Source organism: Palaemon carinicauda, chromosome 5 (assembly GCF_036898095.1).
Source record: "Palaemon carinicauda isolate YSFRI2023 chromosome 5, ASM3689809v2, whole genome shotgun sequence".
Lineage (NCBI taxonomy): Eukaryota > Metazoa > Arthropoda > Malacostraca > Decapoda > Palaemonidae > Palaemon > Palaemon carinicauda.
The window spans coordinates 124,679,864-124,699,863 of NC_090729.1; the positions used below are offsets into that span (position 1 = coordinate 124,679,864).

At 34.0% G+C, this 20,000-nt stretch overlaps 1 protein-coding gene across 2 annotated transcripts in view; it reads right to left on the bottom strand.

The window, feature by feature from the left end:
* Nucleotides 1-20,000, bottom strand: part of LOC137641470 (uncharacterized) — a 76,803-nt gene that overhangs the window by 50,162 nt on the left and 6,641 nt on the right. Inside the window, exon 1 of one of the 2 annotated variants that reach the window (XM_068374058.1) lies at nt 2,765-2,951. The exons of the other annotated variant lie outside the window; for it this stretch is intronic. The gene's annotated coding sequence lies outside the window, so the exon portion shown is untranslated. Of the gene's footprint in view, nt 1-2,764; nt 2,952-20,000 lie in introns of those variants that run through there. 2 annotated transcript variants of the gene reach the window in all.

A 20,000-nucleotide genomic window follows, 5' to 3' on the forward strand; every position in this document is an offset into this window, starting at 1 on the left:
GGTGTTACATCACACTATTAAAAGTACAAGCCTTAGTGATGTTTTGATTATTCAGCCATTATGCAACTACATGGTTAGTTCGTTTGGTATCACAGTGTGTCATCTTCTTTTACGAGAACACGTTTGCATATGAATAGTAAGCAGGACTTTATTCTTGTCTCCAGTCAGCTTTTAATGTTGCAGAGGCCATAATCTTACCAACCTAAAGATATGATTGATACATTAAAAAGGTTTTCCTTATGATTCATCTAATAGTGAAATTACATTACTTTGATAGGTTATGGATATGTCTAAGTTTTGCCCTATTGAATAAGAGTGGATTAAATTACTTACTTTGTTCTAGAAGTGCATTTATTTGAGCCATTTAAAAAGAATTATTTTGTGAGGCATTGAATATGTTCAAGACTTTTATACTATTGCCGAATTCTTCAAACATTCTTTAACAAGTAAATGGGCTTACCAAAGGGCACGATGTAAATCGTTGAAGAAAATTGACCCTTAGCCAATTTTAAAATGCCTGTGTTATCATCAGCAGTAATTTCAAAGAACAACCGACTATTTTCTGAGAGGGGATCAAATTTGCTCAGATGGGGCCCCGCCTCTTTCAACTCAAGATAATGCTCAGTCATGCATACCATTATCCCCCCTCTTTTTTCCACCAACTCCCCTCCCTCTTCTAACCAATTCAGACTTGAGATCTGAGATCAAATTCTTTTAAGGATCTTAGAGACTAAGATTCTCTTCTTTCAACTACGCTCGAATTCAGATCAATAGAATAAGATAAGATATTTATGGCTTGGTGGGGGTAAACGAATGCCGTTATCCTGGATGCATAATCAGCACTAGGATACTATTCAAGGTTGAATAGCCTTGGAGACACTCGTTGCCTGATGCTAAATTTAACCTGGTATTTTTCAAATAATGGCTTAAACTAAATAAACGCTGTTTTTTTTTTCTTTGTTAAACTTTATATAAATTCTCGTAACTGAATCTGTTTACCCAATAGAGTTTTATACACGAATAACTTGATTGAAATAAATGCCTGTTAGTGTTGCGAAAAAAATGATGGCCTTGCAGAGTGGTGAAATATATTTACTGTGATATGCAATTGTATATTTTTTTGAAGATAACGCCAAATAATTTTATGATCAAATTATCATTATCTTGATTTTTTATTGCTGTTGTTTACCAGTTTTGAAGATAATGATGATGATTTATCCAAATTTAGATCAGGCCAATTAATCTTTTATTTCACCAGTTTCATTATACGAATAGATAATTTAGTTCCTCTAGAAACAAATAGCATTTACACTTACTATCGCCATTTAACAGTAAAGTCTAGGATAAATCTCTTTTAGTTTGGAGTTCCACACTGTTAGTGGTTTCATTTAATTTAAAGAAAAAATTTTCTTAAGGAGGATTTTCTATGTCTTGTTTTATGCTCTATCATATCATCTGGATGTAAAGCTTCTGACAGAAATTTTTACAGGGTTGATATTTTCAATTATTGTAGATTGTACACACATACTCTCCAATTTTCTCTTTATTGCCAAACCATTCCAAAACAAATATGATCCATTTTTTTCAAGTTAGTACCCATTCACAGCTTAACCCACTAGTGGCCAGCATGCCAGGATCCCACCACGGAGATTCCTAAGAAGAGCTAATTGTTGTAGAATTAAACAGTGTCTTCTTAATGTGTGTAACTCCGGAATAAAATGACAATATGGTCTCTGTCATATAAAAATCAAACGTTATAACGTTTTACTTTGAGGGGAGACATTAAGAAGCTGTTAAATGGTCTCATTATTAGAGTTCTCTTGCTTGAGGGTACACTCAGGCATACTGTTCTTTCTTATTTCTCTTCCTCTTGTTTTGTTTAAGTTATTGTAAATGAGATATTTATGTTAATGTAGTTATTAAGAAATTTTATTTTTCCTGGTTTCCTTTCCTCACTGGGCTATTTTCCCTGTCTGAGCCTCTGGACTTATAGCATCCTGCTTTTCCAACTAGGGTTGTAGCTTAGCAAGTAATAATAATAATAATAATAATAATAATAATAATAATAATAATAAATTCATTTTAAAATCAAACTGCAGTCCATTTTCGCCGCTGCCTTTGTAGATGCAGCCCTAGAGTGTGTGAGGTGGGCTCACACATGGTGACACCCTTTCTTCTGTTAGTTACGGGTGCATAATAAGATTACCGTTCCCACGTTTCTCGTCTAACAACATCTGCGCTGACGATGCCTGTTTTTCATCGTCGGTCAGCTTATTGAGTAATTGACAAACCCAGCAGTGTTTGCTAACTTAATTAACCAATGATTATTTTAGTAAAAGATTTATTTTTTGAAAGGAAAAACTGAACTTTAACACTAATGTTGACCATCAATTTTAGACAATTAAATCAATGATTTTCGAAAGGCGAAATGGTATTTTGAAATATTGCTCCGCGTCTGTTGGGTCTTGAACGAAACGGGGCTTGATATGCTAATAGGGATGTAAACTTTGTTTACGAGTGTTAAACATATGAAAGTTACTCTTTCCTGAATAATATGCAACTTAGTTATTACTTGTGACACACGAAGATGCCTTTAAAACACCTTTAGACAAATTAATTTCCCCAGAAACATATTATTTAAATTGTATTTGGACTTGGGCACATTTAGTGCAGTGCCCTCTGAAGAGCCCCTTTTTGGTATCAGAAAAGTGACAAAAGAACCATAATCGTATAAACGTAAGAAATGAAAATTTCGATATCTTACAATCTTTGAAGTCTCTCGGTCAGCTGTGCAATTGGCGTCGACGTCCAGACGAACTGTAATGCCAAAAAACGAGTTTTGCTTCACTTTACAATTACGTGTCACAACTTTCTCTCCCTCTCTCATTCACCGGGTATTACACTTGGCACGGTGGCACCAGACACGGCTCTGTGGACTGACTGACTGACATCCGATTCCGGCCACAAAACTTATAAGCTATACAGCATGATCTCGACAAGCTTCCCCCATCTCCTCTCATTTACCCCCTCTCCCTACTACTCTGTCTCCCACTTATTATTGCTCTGTGAGTTTCCCCTGCCTTCTCATCTCCCCTACCTTGATACTTGTTCTGTAAATCTCAACCCCCCCCCCCCCCTTTCCCCCTCTGATATACCCCTCACCTAGCATGCTCTGTCGCTATGCTGGTTTTTCCCACACAGTCTCTTGTTCTTATTTTGAATCCTCTACACACACACACACACACACACACACACACACACACACACACACACACACACACACACACACACACACATAATACGTTCAGAAAGAAATCATAAAAGGTAACTTATCAGTGGAATGGTATAAAGAGCATATTTATTGATAGATTCTATGGGTATTATGTGAATATTTTCATTTTTATTTTACACTAAGAAAGATTTTTTTCTCCTATACATTTAGTAATAAGAGGATAAGTAAAGACAAAATTTGCAATATTCTGTCATTTATAACAGAATTATTTGTCTCTGTTTTCTTTAGGGAAACTTGAAAATCATTATTGTAATTATTATTATTATTATTATCATTATTATTATTATTATTATTATTAGTAGTAGTAGTAGTAGTAGTAGTAGTAGTAGTAGTAGTAGTAGTAGTAGTAGTAGTAGTAGTAGTAGTAAAGATTCCGTCATAAGATAAAAAAAAGTATTTATTCGGAAATTATTAACTTCACCTGACCCCTTTTACGCAGATAGAAACAAAAAACAAATTTTCATCATATATATATATATATATATATATATATATATATATATATATATATGTGTGTGTGTGTGTGTGTATGTGTGTGTGTGTGTGTGTGTGTATGCGTGTGTATGTGTGTGTATTTAAAAACATATTTGCGTATATATCACAAGGTCTCCTTAAACGTATCAAAGTCAGCCCGCTTCCGATCCGCGTGCACTATATTTCGAAAACAAAGGCATTTAAAAACACGAGGTTTGCAACGTGGTCGTACCTTCCCTGTATTTGCGACGTTTATAAGGGATTTTAACTGAATAGAGTCCCAATACTCATACTGTGAGGATGCTAGAAATTAATATTATGAAAATCATCATTATTTGCTGATGATTATGTTAATTGTTTAATTTAGGATTATTTTTGTTGTTGTTATTATTATTATTATTATTATTATTATTATTATTATTATTACCAAAATATAATTTGTTGTGGTATATATAAATTATGAAAACTCCTGCCTTTTAGACTGTGGTGCCATATAAGAATATTAACGAGGTGCTATGTCACGTTAGGAATTTCTTTGTTGCCAGATCTCCACATATGAGAGAGAGAGAGAGAGAGAGAGAGAGAGAGAGAGAGAGAGAGAGAGAGAGAGAGAGAGAGAGAGAGAGATAAATTGTTTTATTCGTATGATATTTTCAGTAAATTCACTATCTTATAAATATTTTTTCAACACATATTCTTTCTATTAAGCAGAATTTACTGCCACATTCATACTTTTAGATAAATAATCGTTGATGAGCCCTTCTGCAGCTTCCACTTCATCAGTGTCACATTGAGCCCAGTACTCATATTGCACAACTCACCTCTATGTGCAGGCTTAATCTCACTCTCTTTCCAATACTTCTTTCCCCCCATTGATACAGGCACACCTCTATCCCCTCTTTCACTACTTTCGAATTGTTCATTCTTATCACTGACTGTTCTCCATTCTTTCCGCATGACCAAACCATATCGAAACACCTACATCCATCCTTAACTCTGTGTTAACCTTTGAATGTTTAAAGGTGGCTCATGAATACCAGAGGCAATGGACAGGGTAATCTCCAAGAGACTGACCATATGTATTCCCAATCCCTCTCTCCACGCATAGAGAGGGCTAGGCAATGGTTGCTGAGGACTTAAAAGGTAGAGCTATAGACTCATTAAAAATTCCCATTCCTAAGTTACAAGAACTCTGATGATACAGACATTGCTAGAAATAATCAAGCTTGAGTGGGAATTGAACGGCTGGCGAGTGGAATGCTATAGTCAATTTTTTTTAGTGAGGCAGATTCACACCGACTCGTTGGGATGCCCTTTTAGGTCGGAAAAGTTTCCTGATCACTGATTGGTTGGACAAGATCATTCTGACCAATCAGAGGGCAGGAAACTTTTCCGAGCAAAAGGGGCACCGCTGCGAGTCAGTGCAAATGCGTCTAAAAAAATAGAGTATAGTCAGGGACATTTTCAATAGGTTGCCACAATCTTTATGCCACTTCTGCAGCTTTAACATTTTTCTCCATTTGCATTTGATATCTACACTTCACTTCCATTTAAGGGAATTGGTTAAAAAGTCCTTTCATAGATTCTAACCAAGATTTCGAGAGCAACTACAAGTTCGTTCCCAATATTTGCACACATCATGCTACTTTTCTTGCTTCTATTTTTTGCTGGGACTCGCAACTTCTCCAATCTTTTCATCACAAGTATTCACTACCTTACATAGGAAAATTTTTTGTGTATTCTTCCACCTTCTGTACTAACGTTAATTACTCAATCTTCCTAGTTTTCATTTACCTTTCCTCATGTTTTATCTCGATCTTCTTCTCTTGCCCACAATAAACGCCTTTCTTTATATGAATGTTTCACATATTTTGCAAAATCCCATTTACGTCTCAATATTTTCCTTTGATATTGTTTGACTTGTTTACCAAGTCAACAAAATCAATATTTCCAGGAAGCTTAACCTTTAGAATATCTAATACATCTTTAATTCAAGATCTGAAAGGTCATTGTTACAGTAACCACGGCTCTTTTTTTTCATTATGAAGCCACTCCTTAACAGAGTCGTGCTACATATATATATACAGTATATATATATATATATATATATATATATATATATATATATATATATATATATATATATAACGTGTGTGTACGTATACGTACATACATACAATGTATATGTATATATATATATATATTAATATATATATATATATATATATATATATATATATGTATGTATATGTATATATATATATACTGTATGTATATATATATATATATATATATATATATATATATATATATATATATACACATACAAATACGCTCTGATCCAATTCATTGGTGCTGAAACATATTTAATCTTATCGGTACGGATGCATTGACATACATACAGACAAGAGTGCACACATACATACACACACGTCTTTTTTTGTCACCTTTTTACTATTATGTGTTGTTTTGTGACTCGAGCGATGGCCTAGTTTCTCGGCAAGGTAAGTCATGCAAGCGTTAGTCCCCGAAATGTGTTCCGTTATTCATGAATGTCAACCACGCACAAAGTCTGCAGGAGAACTTTGGCACGAGATGCGGATCCATCTTCGTATTCCTGCCCGGACCCCCAAATCCCTCCTAATAACCCAACGAAATAATGATGGAAAAAGAAAATGAAAAATTTTTGCAGATGTTACAAAAGTAACGGTTTTGACTCAACAGGGTAGAATTGAAGTGTCTTTGTAGTCTAGGTTTTTTTTATTCGATTATTCTTCTGTAGTGGTTAGCTAGACTGGAATATAGTCTCATATATATATACAGTATATATATTTAAGTGTGTTTGTATAGGAATGTGATATCAGGAGTTTCTCAATGTAGTGTTCATGTCCCACAGACATACAGACAGACACACACGCGCGCGCGCGCACACACACACACACACACACACACATATATATATATATATATATATATATATATATATATACAGTGTATATATTTAAGTATGTTTGTATAGGAATGTGATATCTGGTGTTTCTCAATATAGTGTTCTTGGCCCATTTCTATATGAAAATGATATAGGGTTTAGCATAGTAAACAAGATCGATGCCTTTGCAGATGATGCTACTCTCTTTACCTAAATTCCCTCTCCTGTCTGTAGATCTGGGGTGGTTGAATCCCTTAATAGGGATCTAGCTAAAATTAGTTCATGGTGGAAATTATGGTGCATGAGGTTGAACCCCTAACAAAACTCAACTCTGGGACAGTGAATCCTACATATCAGGATTTCTGCATTGATAATGTTTCTTTAACTTTATACAAGTCCTTTAGAATTTTAGGTGTGATTCTTTATTGCAAATGTTCTTTACAGAAACACACTTAGTCTTTAATTGCACAAAAAATTTGGTTATTGAGAAAGTCTTTTAAGATTTTCGTTGATGAAGCTATTCTGAAGAAGTGTTTTAATTATTTTATTCTGCCTTATTTCCAGTATTGTTCTCATGTTTGGTCTTCAGCTGCGGAATCTCATCTTAATTTATTGGACAAAATCTTGCAGTCTATTAAATTTCTTATTTCTGATTTAAGTATTAAATTCAGTTAGTTCTTTATGAATGTTGCATAATATTTTCCATAATTATGACCATCCTTTCCTTTCAGGTCTTCCCAGAATGTACCATAGTGTAGCTAATACTAGGTATACAGTTAGTTCTAAGTAATGCCTTTTTCATCAAAAGGCTCAAAACTACACAGAATTCTAGAAGTTTTAATCCAGCTGTGGCCAGATTATGGAATGATCTTCCTAATCCGGCAGTTGAATCAGTAGAACTTCAGAAATTCAGACATGCAAAATTTTTTTTCTGTATGGAGCAGACTGACATTGGTCTCTCTTCATAATTTATATATGGCAAATGTATTTTAATGATTTCAAGATATTTTAAATTAATTTTTCATTCCATCTCTTATAACTTTTTTTTTCTTTCTTCACCTGCCTATTTTTTTTTCTGTTGGAGCCCTTGGGCTTACAACATTCAGCTTTTCCAACTACGGTTGTAGCTTAGCTGCCGCTACTCTATATATATATATATATATATATATATATATATATATATATATATATATATATATATATATATATATATACATATATATACATATATATATACACACATATGTATATATATATATATATATATATATATATATAAAATTATTAATATGTGTTTGTGTGCATGTGGTTTACGAGTGTATTCATAGCAAGTGTGCATGACATTTAACGGGAAAACATATCAAATGGAAAATATGATTATTCCATTGTTAATGTTTTTTTTGTATTGGATATATTTTCGTTTTAATTTCTAAGATTAAGTTTTGTGTAATTATTCAATTCTTTCGGCACTCCTCAGCGCTGAGGATGCCATCATTTCCGGTGAACACCTTTCTAGATGCAAATTCCAGATTCGTAGTCCGTAAATCATATTCTTATGAAATATACAAGTTTTCATACAACCTATAATGGCTACAAATTATACGTATTTGCTCACGATAAGCCTCCAGAGGGATAAAATTGTTTTATATATCTATAATAGTATATATAAAGCAACACTCTTGAACAGGGCTAGCTTAAAAAGAATTTTGGAATGTCCGTTGAATTCATCACGATTTCAATGATTTTATGAATTGTCTTACCCATATCACATTATCTTAGATTGTAGAATTATATATAATTATTCTCGGTAGGCAATTACACCAGCTATAATAATAATAATAATAATAATAATAATAATAATAATAATAATAATAATGACTATTATTATTATTATTATTATTATTATGAGTAGTAGTAGTAGTAGTAGTAGTAGTAGTAGTAGAACGAAACTAATGGAGCAGAAATATACACTGTACATTTCTCCTTGAACTAACCATCTATCAACATCTAAGTTCACGAAATTCAACGTTGCAATTTCCATTGAGAGAATATATTCCGTGACTCGATCAATCTTCAGAAAGTCCTTGTTCTCTTTTTCTCCCAGCATGAATTTCGTAACCTGAATCACAAATCATAAGGAAAATTCTCTGTTTAAAAGGTCTGGTTCTATACACATGGGCTTCTCTCATGCAATAATGTGTTTTGCAAGGTTGTTTGGTGATGTAACCTCATTCAAATTGTTTAAGATCGCGAGGTTAGTCCTCCTATCTTGTTTAAACTTTCAGATTGGTAAACAAGTGTATTTGTCATACTTATTTTGCTTTTAGTTTAACCAATGTTGACCTTGTTTAATCTTGAAGGTTGTGTTGTTTTTATCCCTGGAGGTCGTATACTTCGGATAAAAGTAGAATACATGATATACTACGTTATTTCTTCAAGCGACAAGCTCGGTATTTCCAGGTCAATACGAATAAATCATGATGATTTATTTATTGCACTATAGCATTTGAATTTCGGTAATGCATCATGATTTATACATTGTATTCTAGTATAACAGGAATTTTAAAAAAATATGATAACGGTTTTGAAGTGCTTCATGGCAAATCAGTAAATTATACAAAGTGAAATGTTTATCCTCGTAGTGCTGGTATGTGTGGCCTCCACGTGCCATGTTCAGAAGGCGTCAAGCACTCGGTAACTGACAATTGCATTGATTTGTTTAATCGATTCTCATTCTTCCTTGATATATTTATAGAGTCACATAGAAGTAGTGAATTCTTCTTAAATTTATCGTTTCAGTAGTTCCAGTGTCCTTGGAGACTTATTCGTTCGACGTATCAGTGCAGTATATGACTATATGTGGACCCTGTCCTGTCACCAGTACGGAAATCATTTAGGCTTGTTGGTCTTCTAGTTCTTTTCAGAATGTTTTTCTTTTTTTAAAGCATCTTTAGTTGTAATAATGCTGAGCCCTGTAACGGGATCGAACCGTTGGTGCACTTTGATGTTGTTACTGTTCTTGAAATAATTTATTTTTCCTAGTTTCCTCTCCTCATTGGGCTATTTTCCCTTGTTTCCTTTCCTCATTGGGCTATTTTCCCTGTTGGGGCCTCTGGGCTTATAGCATTCTGCTTTCCCAATTAGGTTTGTAGCGTAGCCAGTAATAATAATAATAATAATAATAATAATAATAATATAGGCATTACTAAAGGATCTGCGCAGCTTTTCTTATGCCCCTAGTTGCACCCACTTTATAGCCTACCTGGCTCCATTTTCTATTGCATGGTTTCCATCGCATCTTGACGCAGAATGGCCTCCCCCGGCATATGACCCAAATTCCTAAAATTTATTGAAGCATTGTTTGGTCTGGTCAGTATTTGAATGGTGGACCATCAAGAAATACCAGATGATATGCCATTAGCACATAAGTTCGTTGAACATCTGAGAGGTAAGGGTAGCAATCACACCACATAATACTTCTTGAAATTGATTATTTGTAAACAGATGTAGATACGCGCTCTTGCTTAAATGATATCAGTTTAGCTAAAAGTAGATACGTAACATTTATTTACCTCGTAAGTAAATTATGCCAGAAAACCCAATCAATCAATCGTAAGTAGATTTTCTTATTAGCATTCTTGTTTCTGGATAGTCTAATTCTATTGTATGGTAATTGGTATTTTATTCTTAACTTTCATTTTTCACCCTTTTTCTTAATAATCATTCTATTTCACATGTCCAGAAAGCATATGCCATTCTGTATAAAGATTTTTGTCTTTCGTCCTTGTATCTGACTATAAAGTACTCATAAATTTACTATAAACTTGAGTCTATTTGCTTTCTTTGCTATTCTTTGACATTGGGCTCGTGTATTATTTGTCAAGTGTATAAATTTTTATTATACATTCATTTCTGTTAAAGTAATGTCACTTTTTCCCTATTTTATTCATGCATTGAATTTTGTTTTTAATTTCTACACGTCTACTCTCAAATTACATTCGCGTAAACCGTAAATGGTCAGCGTCTCGCCCAGGCAACCAGACTCGATGGTTATCTGAATTGACTCAGGTTTATTGCAGAGGAAAAAGGTACACCAAGAGACCCTCTGGCCAAAGGCGCTTGACCTCGAGGAGCCTATTCGGTTGCTACCTGCGTAGGAATGATCGGCGTTCATGTTTTGAAGGGAGACTATGTGAGAGGGAGGCGTTGGTCATCGTCTGGAGGTGGGAACAAAGACAGACCAGATCAATATAACTTCTTTGTCACATTAATTTTAAATGTATCGGTGAACTGAACAGATTTAATAGGAATGAACACTTTTCATTCTTATCAGATTTGGCTAGTCGATTTTCTTTTACGTATTTAGGTAAGATTCTCTCTCTCTCTCTCTCTCTCTCTCTCTCTCTCTCTCTCTCTCTCTCTCTCTCTCTCTCTCTCTCTCTCTCTCTCTCACTAAGATAGGTAGTTTAGAATAACCAAATTTTGCAGCGCTCTGAGGCTACTTGAGAACCTGGAAAACCTGTTACGTTTTTCTATTCAATGATTATTGTCTTTCCAATAAAATCACAATAATTCGCCGAGGTTTGTGATTGGCTAACTGGATGAATAAGTTGCCAGGTGTTGCAAGTTCAACTTAGACTAGTCACAGAGAGAGAGAGAGAGAGAGAGAGAGAGAGAGAGAGAGAGACTTGACGCTTCGAGTCTCCTGCTATTTTTAAACCCATATGCGCCTTGGCATTTTGACAGTGAATGGCGTCAAACTGTCTGTGTGTGATATCCGGAGGAGACAGATCTTTTTTCAACTTTGTTTTCTTATCTCTGACGGTGAATCTATTACACTGAGTGAATTTGCATATGACATCAATGGGTGAGCGTGCAGGCTTATCATAATTCATTCAGTATTTTCAGTTTTATGGAATATATCCATTATTTGATTGTTTTCTCTACTTGCACGTAGAACCAAAGAGACATTTCAATTATTATTTTCGTTCTTGTGTAGTTTTGATTTTATAATTTCAAATTCGTTTCATTTTCACAATTATTGGATACTTCCAAGGATTGAATATGCACACGGTCATTATTGGCTTTATAACTCTGTATACTTGCGGTAGTTAATATGTTATGGTGGAGAATTATAATACTTCAACAGTTAGAGTATTGTAATTCTCCATCATAATAGATTAAGTCTAACTCCTATTATTCTTATTTTTCGCAATGATATGACTTTGACCTTTTTTATAGCTAAAATATGTTAGCAATCATGTCTTTATTTTGACCTTGATTAGGTGGAAAAGTTCCATTTAAGAAAAAAAAAAAAGTAGGGAGGAGGGTGGGGAAATTAATTTAATTAATTTTTTTTTCTTTTTTTTCCGCTTACCTCAAGACGCTTTGGAACAAGTGTTGCCACTATTCTTAACACATCTGCACTTATTTCATTGAGATGGAGCGTGAGTTCATACTAAAGCCGCAGATTGCTTAGTTGTTTTAATGGCTTCTAATCAATTTCTGATTTCTTTACTTAGAGTATTTGATGGTTTTATTGTTAATATAACTTGATCAGCCTTGCATTGGTTTATTATGAGAGCAGATCTTCAAAAAGGAAGAGAGATGGCCTGACTGAAAACGAAAGTCCAGGAATACTGATGTCATTTCAGCATATTTGTCCTTTTCCTGGTCCCGGAAAAATAAATGTGCGAAACATCACTTTATTTTTCATTGTTTCCATTCCGCACTGGGCTATTTTCCCTGTTGGGGCCTCTGGGCTTATAGCATCCTGCTTTTCCAACTAGGTTTGTAGCTTAGCAAGTAATAATAATAATAATAATAATAATAATAATAATAATAATAATAATAATAATAAAATGCCATTCCCGTCAGCTTAAGATTTCATATATATTTTAAATGAGTAAGACTTCCGTGGTAGGCTACTCATTATTATTATTATAATTATTGTTATTATTATTATTATTATTATTATTATTATTATTATTATTGTTATTGTTATTATTATTATTATCATTATTATTATTATTATGAGTATGACTCTTCAGGGACAGGCTACTCATTATTATTATTGTTATTATTATTATTATTATTATTATTATTATTATTATTATTATTATTATTATTATTATCATGTGTATGACCTCAGGGACAGGCTCATCATCATCATCAACATTATTATTATTATTATTATTATTATTATTATTTTTAATAGTATTATTATTAGGAGTATGACTTCAGGGACAGGCTACTCATTATTATTATTATCATTATTATTATTATTATTATTATTATTATTATTATTATTGTTGTTGTTGTTGTTGTTGTTATTGTTGTAAAAAAAATGTAAATACAAATCTGTCGAAACCTAGTAAGAATTTATCCTTAGAGATTATGTGTGAAGTTACATGAATTGCATAAGAATATACAAAATATTTTTCGCTGATGAATTTTTTTTTTTTATAACCATAAACTGTGTCCGTAAATAGCGTGTGAGACACAGGGGAAAAATATCCTTTGGTTCCTCTTTAGTCCCAAAACTGCGGAATTGTTATTATTATTATTATTATTATTATTATTATTATTATTATTATTATTATTATTATTAGTAGTAGTAGTAGTAGTAGTAGTAGTAGTAGCAAGTGTATATAATTTTGTTGTGATGTCTTACAATAACCATTATTTGTTATCTCTGCTTCACAATCGATGTCTAAAGGTTTTTGTGACTTTCCAAATAAAAGACAGAGAATTAGAAATCGCGTAGATTACGACCTCGCTTCGAATATTTAATCTTTTAAGGTAACGGTTAACAAAACTAATCTTTTAAGGTAACGTGAAATTACCCAGTGATTAACTCCTGTGGAGAACATTACTATTATCTCACAGAAGACCGCTACCTTAATAAGATAAGTTTCCTCCCCTCCCCCCTTCTAATTTAATTTCTTGAACCACTCCTTGTCTCCGTTCCCCCTTCCATTATTTCCCCTCCTTCTCTCGTCCAAGGACGTCCGATTAACAGCCATCCAAGGACACTCAACTGTTACATCATGGCATGTTTGTGTCCCTCCATGATCGGTGGTTGGTAAGCCTGACATGGCGCTCGCTTAAAGGTGGAGACCGCGTTAGGAATATTTGATAATGTTTCTCATTTTTTCAATATATTATTGTTTTACTCCGTCTACGTGAATTTTACGTTTGTTTGCATCTGCAATTCATCAAAAAGATCTATTTTTGTAATGACGAACCGTATATTATCTATCATCATTGACCCTCATCATTCTATCCTCATCAGTCGAGTCAATGTGGTTTAAATTGTGACAATTCACCTTTCTTTGTTCACTATACAAAAATGCTTGTCCTCCGGTAACATCGTCTCTTATTAATAAGTTAGAACTTGGCTTAGATAGTGAATAATTAAAACAGGAAGAAATCAGTTTAATATCCTATACAGGTGTAAATATTAGTTAATACTTATACAGCTTAATTCCGATACTCAAATTACCACATGGATGCCTGTCTTTAGATAGTATACAGAAGACCTATGATAATGAAGGTTTTCAGCTGTCTGAAATTAAAGTTGTCTAGTTCGCAACGTAGAAACCTGCACTAATTTTATACTTAAAACTATTTGGATACCAATAAATGAAGATTTAATGTATTTATGTGTATCATTATGTGTGTGTGTGAGAGAGAGAGAGAGAGAGAGAGAGAGAGAGAGAGAGAGAGAGAGAGAGAGAGAGAGAGAGAGAGAGAGAGAGAGATAGAGAGAGAATTGAACACATATCACTCCAAAGGTGGATGTATGCCTTTTACCCTTGTTGTTTGAAGGTATGACAAGTCATTTTCCCCTTTAAACTGATACCATCGTGTGTCAGCCTGTGATAAGCTTCTCACTTTAGACATAAAACTGTTATCTACATTTGCTGAAACACGAAAAATGCTAGTGATTTTTACCACATTGAATCATATCGATTCCTTCTTTAATAGCTCCCGCATTCAAAACGTTTTCCCTTACCTTCTTTTAAAGAGAGAGAGAGAGAGAGAGAGAGAGAGAGAGAGAGAGAGAGAGAGAGAGAGAGAGAGAGAGAGAGAGAGAGAGAGAGAGCACATTATATGATCATGCTCTGAATGACATGCCCGGTCCCAATACCTGGCCATAGGTCTGCAAATTCATAAAATATATCCACGATAACATGTTTTATAACGTTGTTATTGAACAAAGAGAGCTCCATAAAGAGCGCTGATGGAGATCTATATTTTCCCCGTCTCTGGATAAGTAGGTCATCCGCCCATAGCAACGGGGTTAGTAGGACGCTCAAAGAAAACGAAAATTAAATAAATTGTATCTAACTTTGAGATGTGCATTTACATTGTTAGAATGCACGATGTTGTGGATTAACTTCAGATATGGTAACTTTTTTTTATTACGTCCTTGTTCGGCGATAAATATTTCATGTTTGTCAACCTTGCGACCGAGGACGTTAGCTTGCGTGATGTTGATCTAAATATCAAGTCCAATTTTGTCGCATTGAAAACGTACTGAAATGTAGGTTAGGTATCGACAATTCCGCATTAATATAGCGCGAATTCTTGTTTATAAAACGTAAACACGTTCGTGATACGTATCGAATCATTGCTATTTTCTTATGCTTGTTTGTTCTCATATCATTGATTCACAAATAAAATTTCTTATTTTTAACAACTTACGCATTTTTTAAAAATTTTGTCTCTATGGATAATAGGTTACTGGCACAAATTCCTAAAATAGAGATATGACCTGAAAGAAATGAACAGTTCCTCTTTAAAAATGGCACTTGTGGGTTCTAGATGAAACCGTCCTTAGTTTGTTATCAGACGTAAGTATACAAATACGTCTAAGCCTTGATAAGTTTAGAGAACCTTAGTTTCACCTTAGAGTAAAAAAAAAGTTTAAGAACAATAATAACATTGAAATAAATTTTTTCGTATATGATCTATAAAAACTTGACAATAACAAGAGGATAAATACTTCAAAATGAAAATAGGAAGAGAAATAATATATGACAGCGTGCCCGAGTGTACCCTCAAGCAAGAGTTCTCTAACCCAAAGACAGTGGAAGACCATGGTACAGAGGCTATGGCACTACCCAAAACTTGGAGAATAATGGTTTTATTTTGGAGTGTCCATCTCCTAGAAGAGCTGCTTACCATAGCTGAAGAGTCTCTTCTAGCCTTACCAAGAGGGAAGTAGCTACTGAACAATTACAGTGCAGTAATTAGAATCATTTGAATATTTAGCGACTATGATCTCTAATGCAGGGTCTTTAGAATTGGAGTTTAATGAAATATTGAAAAAAAAAAAAAACAAATCAGACAATGATGAGGTTAAATAAAATTTGGAAAACGAATCGCCTGAAATTACACACAAAAATCCGGCTAGATATCAGTTTACTAAGATCGGTGTTATTGTATGGACATGAGTCGTGGTATGACAATGAAACAGTATCCAACAGATTTTCAAGACTTGAGAACAAAGCCCTCAGAAGAATATTGGGAGTATGTGCCGTATGTGGATGAGATCATGATGAGGGGCAGGTGGAGATGGTTTGGGCATGCTCTTCGCACTCCCAAAGAGAAATTAGTTCACCAGACTTTCAACTGGGCTCCACAAGGCATTAAAAAAGTTGGAAGACCCAGGCCTACATAGCTGAGGACTATGAAGCGTGAAGTAAGAGATGACGAATGGAGAGGTATTGATTAAAAACCTCAAGATAGAGACGACTGGCGAAATCTAACCGAGTCCCTTTGCGTCAATTGGCGTATAAGGAGATTATGACGATGATGATGAGTTAATCTCTTGAGAGAAGAACAATTGTTCGGTAATTTCAGTGTTGTCAAGTGTATGAGGAATGGGGAGAATGTGTAAAGAATGGGGCAGACTATTCTGTGTATATGTCATTAAAGATTAAATGAACCGTAACCAGAGAGAATGATCCAGTTTAGTACTGTCTGGCCAGTCAAAAAGACCCAATGACTCTCTAGCAGTAGTATCTCAACGGGTGGCTGGTGCCTTGGCCTACCTACTATCTATAAATGTTCTTCCCGGACCTAGCACCAGTCCATATGGTCTGATTTTTACAATATATTTAATTTACAACTGCCCTAGTCATTTCAGAATCAAGGTTTAAAGACCGCCTGGGAAAGGGTACGTTATTAAGGTAAAAATTATGTAACTAAGATTTTGTTAAATGGTTGAACTTATGAAAATTCAGTACCATATTCCTTTGCGATGGTTCAATATGGTTAAGCAATATTATTGTTATTAATATTTTCCTAATTATTATCTTTATTACCGTTTTGTTTTGTGGTTGTTGTTAAATAAAAGTGGAAACGTCCATGTAAAAAACGGGATAAAATGTCCTTGGGTAGAAAAAATTAACAGAATAAATAAGAGACAGGAAAAGGTAAATGTGTTTCATTTCAATATATGAAAATAATTAAATGAATCATTAAATCTGTAGATTTGGCTTGTTCTATGAGAAATTATTATGATGAATATATATTATTATCATTATTGTTTTGATTACTTAAATAAAGCCACTCGAAAGTTTGAATTATTATTATTATTATTATTATTATTATTATTATTATTATTATTTAACACAGGTCACCCAATTATTAGTATATTTATCAATCATACCCAGCCTTAGAAATTTGTGTTATAAGATTTAGGGAAAAATGCTTTTGAATTTCCTATCTCTTATTTTTTTTTCATATGGACGTGCTTTATTCTCCTTGAATTCAGATGCATGTTTTGGTGACCCCCCCCCCCCTACCCCGTTGAAGGTCATCTACCTTCATGTTGTCATGCGAGTTTTAATCCCTAGTGTTCGCTCATTCAGGAGAAATGAGTATTTATTTTTGTTCGCCAGGAACACGAACAACGGTTATTCCAGATCATTTTATGGTGTCCGGGAATCTCTCTCTCTCTCTCTCTCTCTCTCTCTCTCTCTCTCTCTCTCTCTCTCGTATTGGTGCTCCTATTTTGGATGTAATAAGTCAAGAGGGAATCTTATGTAACTCCATGATCTCTCTCTCTCTCTCTCTCTCTCTCTCTCTCTCTCTCTCTCTCTCTCTCTCTCTCAAAGTCTAGAGGGAATCTTGTGTAACGCCATGATTGACCTTTTGCGTCCCCCCCCCTCTCTCTCTCTCTCTCTCTCTCTCTCTCTCTCTCTCTCTCTCTCTCTCTCTCTCTCTCTCATTGGTGCTCCTGTTTTGGATGTAATAAGTCAAAAGGGAATTTTATGTACCTCCATGCTTGATCTTTTGCGTCTCTCTCTCTCTCTCTCTCTCTCTCTCTCTCTCTCTCTCTCTCTCTCTCTCTCTCTCTCTCTCTCTCTCGGAAAATCCCACTACTATCATGATTGAATTAATTATATTGTGTTCGAGTGACCTTCAATTCAAATGTCATCTGGTTTTGTCTGTGCGCTGTTGACGTGACAACTGCTTCCCTGCAGCCTTTGGATGGGGAAATTTGATTCCAACGCTAATGTACTTGTTCGTAGGAAATGTATTTCTTGAATATTTAAGGTGCTGTTATACGTGGAGAGAGAGAGAGAGAGAGAGAGAGAGAGAGAGAGAGAGAGAGAGAGAGAGAGAGACGTGAAAATTATTCGTATGAAATATATTTATTGAATATGTAAATTATGGTATGTCAGGTCTTGAAGATTATTCGTAGAAAATATATTTATTGAATATATAAGATTATGTAAAACAGGGTATGTCAGGTCTTGAAGATTGTTCGGAGAAAATATATTTATTGAATATTTAAAAGTATGTAAAATAAGGTATGTCAGGTCTTGAAGATTATTTGTAGGAAATATATTCATAGAATATCTAAGATTATGTAAAACAATGTGTGTCAGGTCTTGAAGACTATTCGTAGGAAATATATTTATTGAATATTTAAAATTATGTAATACATGGTATGTCAGGTCTTGAAGATTGTTTGGAGAAAATATATTTCTTGAATGTTTAAGATTATCTAGATTATGTAAACCATGGAGAGAGAGAGAGAGAGAGAGAGAGAGAGAGAGAGAGAGAGAGAGAGAGAGAGAGAGATAATGAAGATTCATTACAAAGATTAGCCCTGTGCTGCAATGCCTGCAGAGATACGTTCTTAAGGGTTGTATCTCCGCCGCTTACTTTTTAAGAACAGTTTAGTCATCGCATGGTTAACTTCATAATTGCCCAGTATTGTCTTGCTGTGTATATTATTTGAGAACATTTTTGTTTTGTGATAAATCTGTCATAATATATGCATAACTGCTTTGTATAACGCAAACTCAGTTTCAAAGAGCAGGTGCAGTTTTCAATTTGTTATTCATCAGACTGAACAGCTATTTATTTTTGAAACCATCCTAACGCTCCTTGCGTGTCAGCTTACTCATTACAATTTGATAAGGCGGGGTTTTACTTTGATAAGTTATCTGTTTATCTTTGCTATGTTAATATATTGCACCGTTATTCGTGCTGAGACTATTATTTTGTTATTTTATTTCCTCGTTTTTTTAATGGTGGGACTCGCTTATTCAATTTACTCTTGACATGAGTTGTCTCTTTCCTGATGAGAGGCGGACGTATCTTGACCTGTGTATTTATATATATATATATATATATATATATATATATATATATATATATATATATATATATATACTGTATGTATATATGTATATATATACTGTATATATATATATATATATATATATATATATATATATATATATATATATATATATATATACACACCTACTTAACTTGAAAAGATTTTCCCATGGGGTCTGTATTACCAAGACAGAGTGAATTTATATATATATATATATATATATATATATATATATATATATATATATATATATGGATGTGTGTAATATGTATACGCATGCATAAATGGATAGTTATATAATCGTTTATATTTGAAATTAAAAAGTTAGGGGAAAAAAAACCTGAGAATTCTAAATAAATTTATTTGCCAGATGTGGTAAATTGCCCAAATGAAGAAAAAGTCTGAGTGAGTCACGCAACAGGAGTATGGTTCGAGCGAGACACAACTTCCTATTTTTGGGGGGAGGACCCAGATAGCTCTACGAAGAGACTTGCTGGGTATATACCGTAGATTGCAATGGGTGCGCACTGCACTGTTTGACCTCGTCGAGATGGTGCGAACAGTATGGATATATTTGTCTCAGGTTTATGACTAAGTGCAAGATGGGTGTCATGCGCAGTAAGCTTGAAGGTGATAAGAAGAAATGCGATAGCCAG